At 43.9% G+C, this 13689-nt stretch overlaps 1 long non-coding RNA gene across 1 annotated transcript; it reads left to right on the top strand.

Moving 5' to 3' along the window:
- Window positions 1–265: 265 nt before the first annotated feature.
- On the top strand, window positions 266–13334 carry LOC124185278. The gene is made up of 2 exons (XR_006871361.1): window positions 266–870; window positions 12843–13334. It is a non-coding gene; the product is annotated as an uncharacterized LOC124185278 (long non-coding RNA).
- The last annotated feature ends 355 nt before the right edge of the window (window positions 13335–13689 follow it).

Below are 13689 nucleotides of genomic sequence, written 5' to 3'. Positions count from 1 at the left end.
AAAAATCAATACTTTTCTCACGGAAACAAGTAAGGCTTTCTAGGGGTGGGTAAATATGGATGGAAAAAAAATTTATAATTGTTTTGAACTATTTCGAAGCAATTTGGGGAGTGAGACCATAGAAATTCGATTTCACCCTTGCTAAGGAGAGGTCTAGTACACGTGATGAATCGATACACGAAGAATCTTTTGGTATCAACGTTTAAACGATTGCTTTATTGCTTATCCATAATTAAAACAAAATGCAAGAGTTTAGGGATGGAAATCCTGCTACATGCAGATCCTTATTCAAATCACCGAGCTTAGGCGAACTACGTTCTTCCCTCTAACCGAGACCGAGATAATTTTCAATGTGCCGAGAAATTGACCGACGTCCCACTGCACTCGTTAATTCGAGATTATGTAGCGTTGATTACGGCGCCATTAAGCGGAGCGATAACGACCACCTCCGACCTCGAAGAGATGGCCGAGTGACCGAAAGCAGAGCAAGCTTCAGTTAGTTGGAGTCTTATTGCGGAAGGAGAACATCATGCGGTTCGAAAGACGCGAGATGGTCAGTCGAAAGTTTTTCCTCGTAGTCGCCATCGTCGCCGTTTCGATTTCCCACGCCAGCGGTCGGCCGCGTGCAGACTTTGGCGACGTCTTCTCAGGCCTCGGCAAAGCGATAAACACCATTCGCGACGACGTCAAGACGGCCCTTCACCTTCCTGTACAGGGCACGGCCAGCACCCCCATTTCCACATCTACAACTCCGCCCCCCACGACGGTGGACCCAAACTTTCGTTATATCATTAACGCAGCTACTACACGAAAATGCCCCGGCACACAGATTAGGGTCGGGAATACATGTCGCCCCTCACTTGGATGACCGTAAGTTTCCATTCGTACCTACGTACAGAGCCGTGCTCTCTTCGCTCTCACCGATAATACATATATATATATGTGGTATGTGCGCCGAGTGAATCGTATAAAAGTTTGGAACATTGAGAACGAGAATATACAAGAACACTCAAAGCTGCGGAGGACTTGTGGGTCCGAGTTTTTCTCGTTCTTCTCTTGCTGAACCCGAAGGTAGGAAATACGATTGAAGAGGGTTTCGGAATCTTCGGCAAACAGCGCTGCACCGGGTGTAGAAAAATAATTTCGTCAAGTCATTTCGGGGGATCGATCCTGTAATTTCACTTTTCACATTTCCCGTCATCCAGGCGTTCCGATTGGTTTGCAAGTTTTAGTCAACCAATCGGAATGCTTGGATGGTGGCAAATGTGAAAAGCGATGTTAGGTAATCGACCCCCTGATCCTTGCGGTGGGAAACGTTTCTGCCGTCGTTTGCCATCCGTGAATGAAATATTCGTAAACTTGGGCCAGTTTTCTTCAACGCAACCATGCACGCTGTGTAAGGAGAAAACGAAATTCACCCTAATTAGATACGAGAGGGCAAAGTTGATCCACCCGCGGGACTATTTTTAAGAACTCGACATTTACATTTCCTTTTCCCTCCTCCATGTCTCCACTCCCTTTTCGTCCGCAACCTATTTCCTTTCTGTCTCTGTATCTCCTCTCTCGGTTGTAAATGTATTTGGGGTTACTTGGGAAGCAGGAGGCCACGGGTCAAACGATTTGGTCAATTCGTAAGTAACTTCTTCTTCGTCTTCCCCTTCTTCTACTCCGGAGGTTCCGGATCTCTTCACCCCGCATCCCCTCCCCCCTCTTGTCTTCCCGTTTGCCTCAAGAGATAATGAGGTCCGTGCTATCCTACCTTTTTTTTATATCGGCCGTACCTACCGGAGCGAAGGTTCCTACAGGCTCGAATTCCTAATCCCATATGTTTACCCGAAACGTCGTTACTTTTTTATTTTTTTTTTTTTTTTTCCCCCTTTCAACCCTTCCGCAATAACGAAGCGCACGAAAAGTGATGGAAAATTAACAGTACGCCCGCTTATTCGAATACATGTCTAAAACATAAAATAACCGAAAAAACAATTTTCATCGTTGACCAAACGGCGTATAGCCAATGTCGTTGAAATGTACATTCAATATCTGCGGAGAGCATGGATAGCTGTATTATCATCGTTGTAAAAGCCTCTGTGCAAAGTGTACCCTCTGCGTAATGTTGCTTGAGTGTAAAATTTAATACGAAAAATATTCGCACGATACTGTTTCGTTCTATCGATTCGTTACACGCGGGCTTATCGATCGATCCGAGCGCACGAAGAAATATTAACGACTTGAATTTTATTTCGTGATTACAATTACTGGCGAATGGGCGGGGATTTATCGTTGGAGCAGGCAGCCGGACCGATTCCATGACGTATATAATTCCATCGAGCTTAATCTACGCAAGTATCATCGTGCGGCACAATTTTGGGTGAAATGTTGTTCCAGCAATTAGGTTAACGAATACGCATTCTCTGCTGTCAAGGGTGGTGGGGTAGCTCAAATCGTACGTGATCAAATATTACTGTTTGATATCACGTCCTATTTTTAGCGCTGATGCACGTCCACCTCGAACGATAACGACGAACAGTCAGCGGCGTGTAACGGCTGTAATATCTGGGAATCTATGCGTAATTGCGCGTCCACTTGGTCGGGCGGAGTCGAAAATTTATGTCAACTTTCGTGAAAAATTGACCACGCTTAATTTCATTAGTTTGTTTTACGTGTACCTGCGCAATCTTGTGCCGAAGATCGTCGGGGCGACGTCGAGTTCAGGGAACGTACGTTGATCCTACCTCCCTGCGAAGTGAAATCAGATTTGGATAAAACACAAGCGCGTTGAAATTTTAATTAAAATGCGAGGGGTACGAGGTGGTTGGTCTATGCTTGGGTCGGCGTGATTCTTGATTTCGTCGTTGCGATACCGAATTAATTCGTGGATAACTTCGGGCTAATAAGGTAATTACAAACGGGCATTTGAAAATATTCGACAGCGTGAAACCAGCACGGTAACGGTAGAATGTAATAATATGTATGTACGCACACCGTCGGAAGCGTTTGTCACGTACCAATGGTTAACGGGTGAGAATGCCGTCGGCTCGACGATCGTATGATCGAAATTGAACCGCGTCGACGTCGAATGCGAAACGAAATTTGGACGAATAAAGGGAGAAAGAGTCGCGACACGCAGCGGAAAAATACTCGATGTACAAACGCGTAATTGAGGATAAGCCTCAAGGTTACAGACCGGAAGTTTATAAAGCTAGTACCGTTAAACGCATGCGGTGCGAAACCTTGTGCGTTATCACTTCCGGGGGAAGTCGACTCGGGAGTGAATCGTTGCGGGAAAAGCGAGACGGCTGAAGAAGACGAAGAAGAAGAAGAAGAAGAAGGAAGAGGAAAGCCGTCGTGTCTCATTTAAAAAGGCCTCTGGTATGGTTGCGGAATCGCAACATCGACGAATCGTATCGATACAATGAACAGCTGCGAATTCCAGAGCGTTTGACAGATGTGCACACGCGTGTGTGCCCGCACACATGCATGGCCACACATCGTTGGTTCCATACCATATAAACAAGGTCTCGGAATTCCGCTTTGAGGCGTAGTAACGACATGAGAGATAAACTCGCGTTAGTGCAGCACACGCGTGAAGATTAGTTGAGAGTGTTTTTACCCCGCGTGAAATTGCGCCTTCCATTGCAGCCCAGCAGCCACCGCGTCAGATACAGACGACAATAGTCGAGTCCATTTTGATATTCGAATATTTGGAGGTCAGTATGCAGTGGCAAAGACCGATTGTGATCCTGCTTGTTATATTCTGCGCCTACGCGGACTGCTGGTCTATTCGAGAGGCGTTGAAAAGTCTGTTCCATCGGAACGATCCGGCCACTCAATCGACATCGAAAACGACTAGTTCTGGAGCTACTACCGAGCCGCTAATCATCGACGTTCGTAAGAAGGGGAGTTTCAGAGCTTGCAAAAAGGGTAGAGTCCTTGATCGCTACGGTCGGTGCAGAAGACTCGTATGAATTTTTCCGTCCGTGAGTATTATTGCATCACATCGTTGTGTCGTTTGGAAGTTTGTGAAGTTGGGGAGAGTTTGCTTTGTATGGTTGGAAAGACGAACTGGGATCGTTGGTTGTTATTTTGAATGGTCGTGAGGAGCGCGTTGATCTTTTCGTGGTCTGTGACACGACGCTTTAACATTCCGGTGTACGGTCTTCCATTATTCGTCGGGACGGTTTTATAATCCATACCGAAAATATCACCTCCGGCATCTCCCTCTATCCGTACGCGAATGAATGCATGCCTGCATCGGTTGTATATCATGTATGTTTTATCGTAAGAGTGACGCGCGCGCTGCAGTTCGATATTAAATTCTTCACGTTTCCGAGCTCGTCTGATCGACAGCTCAAATATGTCGATAAATAAAGCTGAAATACACGAAAACCGGATGCTTACTTCGAGCTTTATTTTATCAGTTGTGAGGCGAGCGATAAACGCGCGCACGCAGCTTTTAAATTCGGTATATAATTTTTGCGATCCTGTGCGTCAAATTCGACTTTACGCGCTGATAACTTTTTGATACAGGGTGCGTAACATCCGAAGCTCGATCTTAGCCAATTTGACACTAACACAAGCTGTACAATCACCCCAATAGTGTATCCTTACAACGTTCACGTGAATAATAATATAATTTTAACGTATCGTATGTGATGATGAATATTGTGTTTGCATGTCGCTTGTAAATTCCTTTCTTTTTCTTTTTTTTTTGTTCATTCTATACGTTCATACGAGCTAGTAATTAATCTGTCGTTAATACCGATTCGAAATATTTAAAACCACTCTTGATATTCGTTTATCGTTACACGTACATCGAACATGAAAAGTGTAATTATTACCATGAGAAATTCTCGTTACGCTAATCCGTTTATATTATTACCCGCCATAAATAAAAAAAATGTATACGTACATCGTCAGAAGTGTTTGTCACATTCTACCGTTAACGGGTGAAAATTCCGTTGGCTCGACAATCGTATAATCGAAATTGCACCACGTCGACGTTGAATGCGAAACAAATTTGGATGAATAAAAAGTGAAAAAGTGGCGAAACGCAGCGAAAAAATATTCGGTGTATAGACGTATAATTGAGGGTAAGCCGCGAGGTTACAGACCGGAAGCTTGTAAGGCTCGTATCGTTAAGCGCATGTGGTGCGAAACCTTGTGCGTTATCACTTCCGGGGGAAGTCGACTCGGGAGTGAATCGTTGTAGGGAAAAACAGACGACTGTAGAAGAACGAGAAGAAGGAAGAGGAAAACGGCGTGGCGTGTCTTTTAAAGAGATATCTGGCAGGGCGGCGGGACCGCAACAACGATGAATCGCATCGATAAATTATAACAATATTTATGTAAACCATAGAGCCGGCGATAAATGTGCTTACGCGCGTCTGTGCGCACATGCGTGGGTTTTATGTCAAGCAAACAAGTTTTTCTGATTCTTTTTTGAGGCACGCTAAAACAGATAAACTTACGCGTTGTGCAACATAGGCCTGAAGATTATTTCGGAGTGTTTTAACCCCGGGAGAAGTCAATTGCCGCCCAGCCTCCGCGTGAGATACAGACGACAATAGTCGATTTCACTTTGATATTCGAACTTTTAGAGATCACTATGGAGTGGCAAAGGCCGGTTGTGATCCTGCTTGTTATATTCTGCGCCTACGCGGGCTGCTGGCCTGTCGGAGAGGCGTTGAGCAATATATCCTCTGGGAATAATTCGGTAATTGGAAGATCGGATTCGCAGTCGGTTCCGGAAAATAGGATCTATAACGCCGTAATCGACGCTCCTAGGAGGTCCCTCAATTCTTGCGAGGAAGGATCATTCCGCACCAGCCTCGGTCAGTGCAGAAAAAGCGTGTGAATTTTGCTGTCCGTGAGTAATCCTGCATCACATCGTTGTATCGTATAAAAGTTAGTGCAGTTGGGGAGAATTTGCTTATACTTGGAAAGAGGAACTGGGATCATTGGTTGTTACACAATGCACCCGTTTTTATGACGGTAGAGTGAGTCTGCGAATGCGCATGCACGGAGTACGGAAAAGACGACTTTCGACTCCTGGGACTTGAAAGTGGACTTTTCTGTACTCCGCGCATGCGCCGACGCGAACGAATCTGACTTTACGCGACTAACCACAAGTTTGTGCTTCGCATAATCGATAAACACGCACGTCACGTAAAATTTAGGTATCCGTATACGTAGGTTTTGATGATTAATTCAACGTAGCGATCGAATGTCACTCGTTCGATACTTTTCGATCGCTACCCGTGCGTAAATAGCATTTTACGCACTAGTTGCGTAATACACCGATTTTCTCCTTGAGCCTCGACTTCTTCACATCTTCACTATAAGTGACTAGGCATTAATTCCCATCTCTAAGGCTGATTCGTGTCCCATTAATCAACGCGTGCACGTATTCATACAGCCAGTTGTGGTCACGCTATTTTCACGTTTCACACGACGGACGATCTGTCCGAGCGTATCCGTGTGGCTGATTAGCGTTCCGTCCAAGTCCCGAGCAGGTCCCACTTTCCGTCATAACGGAGGATCCATGCGATTTCATCCGCACAGTAAATTTCCTTCCCTGATATCGTAATCTGCGAAAGTTCGCGATGCAAAAAGCATTTCTGCGAACGTCGATGACGCTGCGCGATGACAGAATCGTTCCTGGAATACATCGTTCGAAAGTTCAGAGTATCGCGACATTCGTGGAACGCGATTCAACGACGAAGACACGCGCGTTACGCGGCATTGACATTGGTCTGTGTATGTAACCAGATACGTGCGATGTGTGCCTGCGTGACAATCAAGGCTGGCGTTTATTTTTCACGCACGACACCGCGAGCCAGCCGCGTGTTGGCATCCGTCACAGCCTTGCCGTGTCGGATCTTTGCTCGTTGGTGGGGGGATGACCGGATCGACACTCTCTGATATTCAGTTTATCAGTGCGACCCGACGCTGAGCGCCTCGATAAAATCTCGTGGGTTTCTATCTCGAAACACGCGCCATGAGAGCCGATTTTCTCATCGCGCTGGTCGCGGTCCTCTTGCCGATACTGTCATCGGTCCGTTCGGCTCCAACCGATACCTCCCAGGTCACTCAGCGTTTCGTTCCCTTCGACTCGTTCCCGAAATCGACTCAAGTAAACGAAGGCTCCCTCTTCGTCGTACCAATTCGATGTTCGGGTGGCGCCGTTTACACTAACGGTAGATGTCGCACACTGTTTTAGGTGAGTGCAGATCAGACATTCGACATTCGTTTAGGATTCGTATCGCGACTTTTTGTTCATTTAATAACAACGGAAAATGTGGTTAATCATTTTTTTCCGGGTGAACAGATTTTTTTCGATAACCTGGTTGCGGCATGTTTTTATTTTTCAATTTTTCTTTTCGCTGCACAATATCCGATATTGTTTTTTATTGGCCGTCACAGACCTAAGCGTGAATTTTACAAGCTTGGAATGCTAGCGGATCACAATTTATTTCGGTGTTTTTTTGTTCTCATTATTTCATATCGAATCGTTATACAATTCTCATTGGCATTTGTCTATTCCACCTGTACAAGAATATCTATACATGCACATGTGTATTTGGCTCAAGTGCACAGGGGACATTTCTTAGGAACCCAATAAATGGATTGCTGTTATTGTTGTTGTTAAATTGTATTACTTGTCACGTTATACAAAATACAGTAATAAAACTGTGTAGATTGTCAAGTACACGGAAATCCAGCATCTTAACTCCTCGAGTCATACACTATTGTGCTGAGTCAAATTGCCTCGCTGATTATGAATCTGAAATTAGATTTCAAGGATCCAAGATGACAGATCAATATGGTGGATAAAAATTTCAAATTTATTCAAATCCCTTCAAAAACTCTGTAAAAGGGTTTTTGGGGTTCAGTGATTGAATTCGCCATACTGAAAACGGCGAAGAAATATGTCGAAAAGTTTACCAAGTATACGAAAAAAAAAAAAAAAAGAAACACGTGTTAAAACACACGCCATCTGATTTCGTATTTCAACACCATTGCACTCTTTCTCCGTGATTTTCTCTGATTTCAACTAATTCTCAGCTATCAGTAAACCGAAATAAATATTTTTTTGGCCCTGATTCGTTCCCGAAAGGCAGCTAGCTGGGCGGCCATCCTCAAACTCCGCTCACACGAAGGGCTGTCCATACCTCGTGCCAATGCGGGGGTGTTTCTATTGCGACTGCAAACCTGCCTCACTCTTCTCCTCACTCCCTTGTTTACAAACAAAATTGTAATAAACAAAGCTTATTACCACAACCATTATCATTGTTATTACCCAGAAGCGAAGCGTCATGGAAAGCTCGAGGCGATCTGCGTCTTAATTCGTGGATCAGAATTATCAGCGGTAATCGCACAACTGCCTGAGTAACGTTTCGCTTCGTGCAACGGAGTCCGACGGATACTGGGAACGAAACCGCATAACCGCGTGACCGTGTTCTCGCCGAAGTGTTTAAGATATGAAATCCCGGCGTTAAAGAAACGGACGGAAACCACATTTCCAGCTTAATGACTAACTTCGATGCATTGCCGCGGTATATAGCGAGGGATCGTTCGAAGCCCGAAGCATAAGTCCGAAAGCTCTTGTCGCCGTCGTCTTGCGATCCCTTTCATCGTACTCGTCATCGTCTCCGTCGTTCGGTAAAAATGAAATTCCTACGTGGAGGGATCTTCTTATCCGTGCTCATCGTTCTACTCGCGATCATCTGTTCGGCCGAATCTCGTCCCATGTATTTCCCACCGCGTAGTTCCAATCGTCAGATGTGTCCGAACGGCTACAGACTCGTCAAAAACAGAGGTTGCAGACAGTTGCTCTTCTAGCCAGCACAGATGTCGGTAGGTATCCTTAAATTACGATTTGCCTACTCGTTTTTACATCGATGTCACATGTTTTGCAGCACAAAGAGAAATGGCAATAAAAAAGAGAGGAAGGAAAATTGGCACGGAACTGCTCTTTTGCTTTGCTGTGATATTTATGTCTACATACATATTTAATGGAAATACATTTGTTCCCCGTTCATGGATACAGATGCGGAGACTATCGTTTAACCATTACCGCGGTTAAGGAATAAATTTGAATATGTAAGGAAAAAAAAAAAAAAAATGTACCGCACAAAGTTCGGCGTAAAACAAGGCGGACAAATGTCAGAGGCGAAATTTTTTACGGTACCTGCGGTTAGGATCAATAGACGTTACAATCGGCTGCAGAAAAAGTTCCATTTTATTCTAAACAAAAGGCAATGCATGAAACAGTCAAAATTAGCCATATCATAATCGTTTTGTTTTTCATTTTCGTTATTCGTATTTTCAATTATTTCGGATTATTTCGTAGTTTTTTTTTTCGTAACGGTGCATTTGAAACCAAAATTTCGTAAATTTCAGTACGTGGTCTTAATGGCGAAAGAGTTTTTTTCATAATTTGTAGTTTCATTCAAAACATTTTTCAATTTCAAGTAAAAATATTTATTCATCTTTCACTAACCATATCAAATAGTTTCTCAGTAAGTAAGCCAATGATAATAATCGATACTTTAATCCCATAAATTGATACTGCATCACGTTGTTCGTGAAATTACTAAAAACTCGATTATCCGGGGAAAAAACAATCGATTAGTTTTGGTCGTAGGAATGACGTGCAGGCTTCGGATCCTAACCGAATTTCGGAACATCGAGCGTACGTGTCTATCTACATGCCTGCAACACGAGTCGAGTCCCCGAGTCGGATTTGGTCCGGGTTAGCTTCACGGTCGTTCGATTGATCTTCCGATGCTCTCAATTTGGAATATTACCAATTAATTACTGCAGAATGGTTGAGCCAGGCTTGAGCCAGCCTCGCGTTCACGGAGGCCAAACCTGCCTAAATACGGTGGCGAAGCTATTGCCTGGGCAGATCCAGCGACCCGGTATCCGAACGAGGATTCACGGTGCATGTATGCAGCTGGCCAGGAACCGCAGGGTATCTATCTCTCGAACAAATAGGCGGCCACGCGTGTGGATCAGCCTGGCACTCCTCGGGGTGACGTGTGTACCAACGTACTCAGAATTTGTTCAAACAGACTCGCACTCCGCGTCTAGGAGCGCACCAACTTTTCGCGTACTCGGTCAATTTGAATCCCCCGCTTTTTTAAATCGCGGTTGAAAAAAGAAGGAATGAAAATTTAGCGCATACCCGTGTCGTACGTGCGTAACGAATGCGATATTTTACGCACGCACCGAGCGGAAAGAAATCGTTGAATAAACTAAATTTCCGATCACGGGCGGTGAAATGAATATTTATTTGTGTCAATTCAAGATCTGTTGGTCTGACTAAACGTGTAGTCGATTTAAATGGTCCGACAAATTTTTAATCGACACAAATGAATGTTCATTCCGTCACCCGTGACCTCGCGTTCGGTTGATTCGTCATTTTTTTTTTCTATCATATTCGGTGATAAAGAACGGGGATATTAGAAGGATATTGGCCTCCAAATTATCGTCTCAAAGTCAGGTGAAGCGAAGATGTTGAAATTGAGGGCAGCGGAAAAGGGTTGAGAAAAATCGATGAGAAATTAATTTCTGTCCAAGTGATGGAAAAAGAGTTTTGCAAAAAGTATATTGCCTGTACCTTTTTCAAACATAATTATCGCTGCGACCGGGGCGCGTTTCTTGCGCAACGAGAGAAAAACTAACCGACCTGGAGCTTTTCTCCAACTTTTTCCGGTCTCTCTCTCTCTCCCGATATACGTACTAATCGATGTATTACTTTTCCGAACAAGAATCATCCGTTTTCTGCGTATCCCGTACAGTCAACAGCCTTTTACCAGTGGTTCAATAGCTGGTTTAAGGAGCGGCGTTCTCGACTCTTGTCCATGGTTTGCAATTGCTCTCAGGATTGTTCGATGATGCTGCCACCGGGGGGATGAGGCGGATAGAACAAATATAAACGTATCGATTTCATTTCGGCGACCCCGTGACCCCCTCTCTCCTCTCCCTTTTCCACCTCTCTCTCTCTCTCTCTCTCTCTCCTCCATACCTACAACGTGTGTAGCGTGTGACGTCGACGTTCATCTTTGCCCCCGGTGGTGTATACCTTTTGACCCCCGCTGTAGACATACTCGAGACCCTCGTATCGCAGCTCGTGACGAGCGATTCGATCACGTTCACTTTTGTGTTTTCTTTTCCTCTCTTCTTTAAATTTATTCCGAATCACATGATAAATATGGGAAAACTCTTATCGGAGATCAAACAAATTGACAATCTATTTTATTGTACGTTGTGGATGAGATTTTGAAAGAAAAAATAAAGGAGAAAGGAAACGTTGGTTTCGAAGTATCCATTCGTGGGTATTGTTCACGGATAAATTTCTGCAAAACGACTCGCTGAGATTGAAACGTGAAAAAAATAAAAACAATTCGCTGGACCGACAAATTTTAGTATCAATATAGTCACGGTAAAAACATTTCTCGCGAAACTTGGCTGTACATATAATACTTGCTAATCCTTTGCCGTTGCACTGAAGATTTTCGTGAAATTTTCCGGTCTGGCGAATTGGTTTCTTCCGTGAAGGATGTGCGAATCATGAATATTATATTGGTTCACTTTTAATTGCTGTTAGGGTGAAAAAATTGACTAACTTTTGTAAAAACGTGAAATAGCGATAATAATAATTATTCTTTTCGCCAATTAAACGAAAAGCCTTTGTTATATTGTCGCTTTTTTATACAAATATTTACCTGCAAGTATGTACATGTACGCGAGGAGCCGTGACAACGAGCACAGGGTTTAATTAATCAATCGTTTTGCATAAGCTGAAAATTAGGACAGATAGGAATCTTGTTGAAATGTAAATACGTAGGATAAATATCGTATGTTATTCGGGCCGGCATGCAGGGCGTAACGCGGAACGAAAAAAGCCACCGCGTTAAAGAATAGCCTTCGTTTTATTCACCGATTTGTTCGAGCAAATTAACACATACGCATTATCGTATATTCTCCTTTATCCCACGGTGTATTAACGTACACGTATTATTTTCCATTCGCATATACCTGTGAATTTTTCGCTTGATCCTTTCCGCGACAGTTTGCGAGAAAAACCGTTTTCTGGGATGAGAATATGCATAGGAGAGGAGAAAATCCTAGGCGTCGAGACTAGCCGGCTAGCGTAGCGTCGTGCAATGTGGCAAACGAAGCGTGAAGCCTGAGATATACCGGCATACCGAGCATGTAACGCGTTTGAAAAAGAACCGAACGGGCAGGAGTAAAAATGGGGAAAATAGAAACTTGATACCGCGGCGCGACTTTATCGGGAGTCCGTTCGAAGCTCCGTCAAGTCCTAATCCACTGCGACATAGAATCATGGGATTTAACTCTCGACTAAATATTATTCCTTTCGTCAAAAGCCAGGCGAAGTAGCTACGCGAGGATCGAGACGTGAGAGTGAGAGGGTTCAGGCTGCAATGCCGGCTGGTATGGAAATTCGGAGATAGAGAAATATGCGCGAGGAGCTCTGCCTCCTCCTCCACCTCCTCCTCCTCCTCCTCCTCCTCCTCCTCCTCCTCCTTCGCCTCAGGATTTCAAACTTCAATTAGCGCGCGGAATGTAATTTAAGTTTGATCATTGTTACTTATGTTGGTATTAATCGTAATCATAATAAACGCCCGGAGTCCTCGAGCCAGGTGTATAACGCCTGCAGCGTTATAAACGCAAATCGAGCCCGGCTCCCGCTCGATCTCTAATCATGCACGAGCCAATTATCCTGCACAATTAATTTCCCTAATCAGTTATTGTTACCCGTACATACATACATGTACACGAAGATGTCTCTTCTCTCTTCTCGGTTTCAGGGGCAAATCAAACTTTGAGTGACCACGGGTCCGCGACCAGATGTAATGTTCCAGCCTTCGGGAACGAGGGACTACCTTTCATCAAATTCTGCCAATCCGTTGCCGACCCGTATCAAAATCTCTCGAGGAAGAGCCACAGCTGAGTTCACCCGACGTCACTCTCAATATTGCTTACTTCGTTACGTCTGTGTATACCTTACACCCTATGACTCTAGGATCTTTATATTTCACTCTATTTTCTCTCCTCAATCCCTGATTTTACTCCCCTTACTTTCACTATCGTGAAAGTACAGACTTATGATATTTCACACTAAACTCACACACGTACGAAGTTTGCACCTAATTTGTTTGATATAATACATGTTACTTTATATTACGACCGTATTGACATATATAATATGTATAAATACACATACGTATATGCGTACACACAAATATTCGCATATTCGTATGGTGTATAGAAATGCGAATAAAATTCTTTTCGAACTGTGAGGAATGAATTTATAATTTTGAACAAAGTTGCCAAACTCTCCACGCATCGAATTCTGTATGTAACGGAGCGTGTGTGTAGTTATGTACGGTATTTACATACCCATGGCACATTCAACGGTTTTGAGCGACCGCGTAATTTAATTCTTGATTTAAAAGAGCTGCTCCTCGAAGCGCTTTAACGGGTTCTTCGTTATTATTTCAAGTTTCTCCGGAGGAGTAGGAAGACCTCCACCTATATATACATATATATGTAACAGATTCTGAACTAAATTATTGAAATAAGGTTTAACGGCTACGAGTCATGCGAGGATTCAGAATATGTTCTTCTGAGCTGTAGGTACAACCTATAGAAGTA

This window comes from Neodiprion fabricii, chromosome 6 (assembly GCF_021155785.1).
Source record: "Neodiprion fabricii isolate iyNeoFabr1 chromosome 6, iyNeoFabr1.1, whole genome shotgun sequence".
Taxonomy (NCBI): Eukaryota; Metazoa; Arthropoda; class Insecta; order Hymenoptera; family Diprionidae; genus Neodiprion; species Neodiprion fabricii.
Note: the sequence above shows the minus strand (reverse complement) of the source record. Positions and strands in the feature narration are given on the sequence as shown.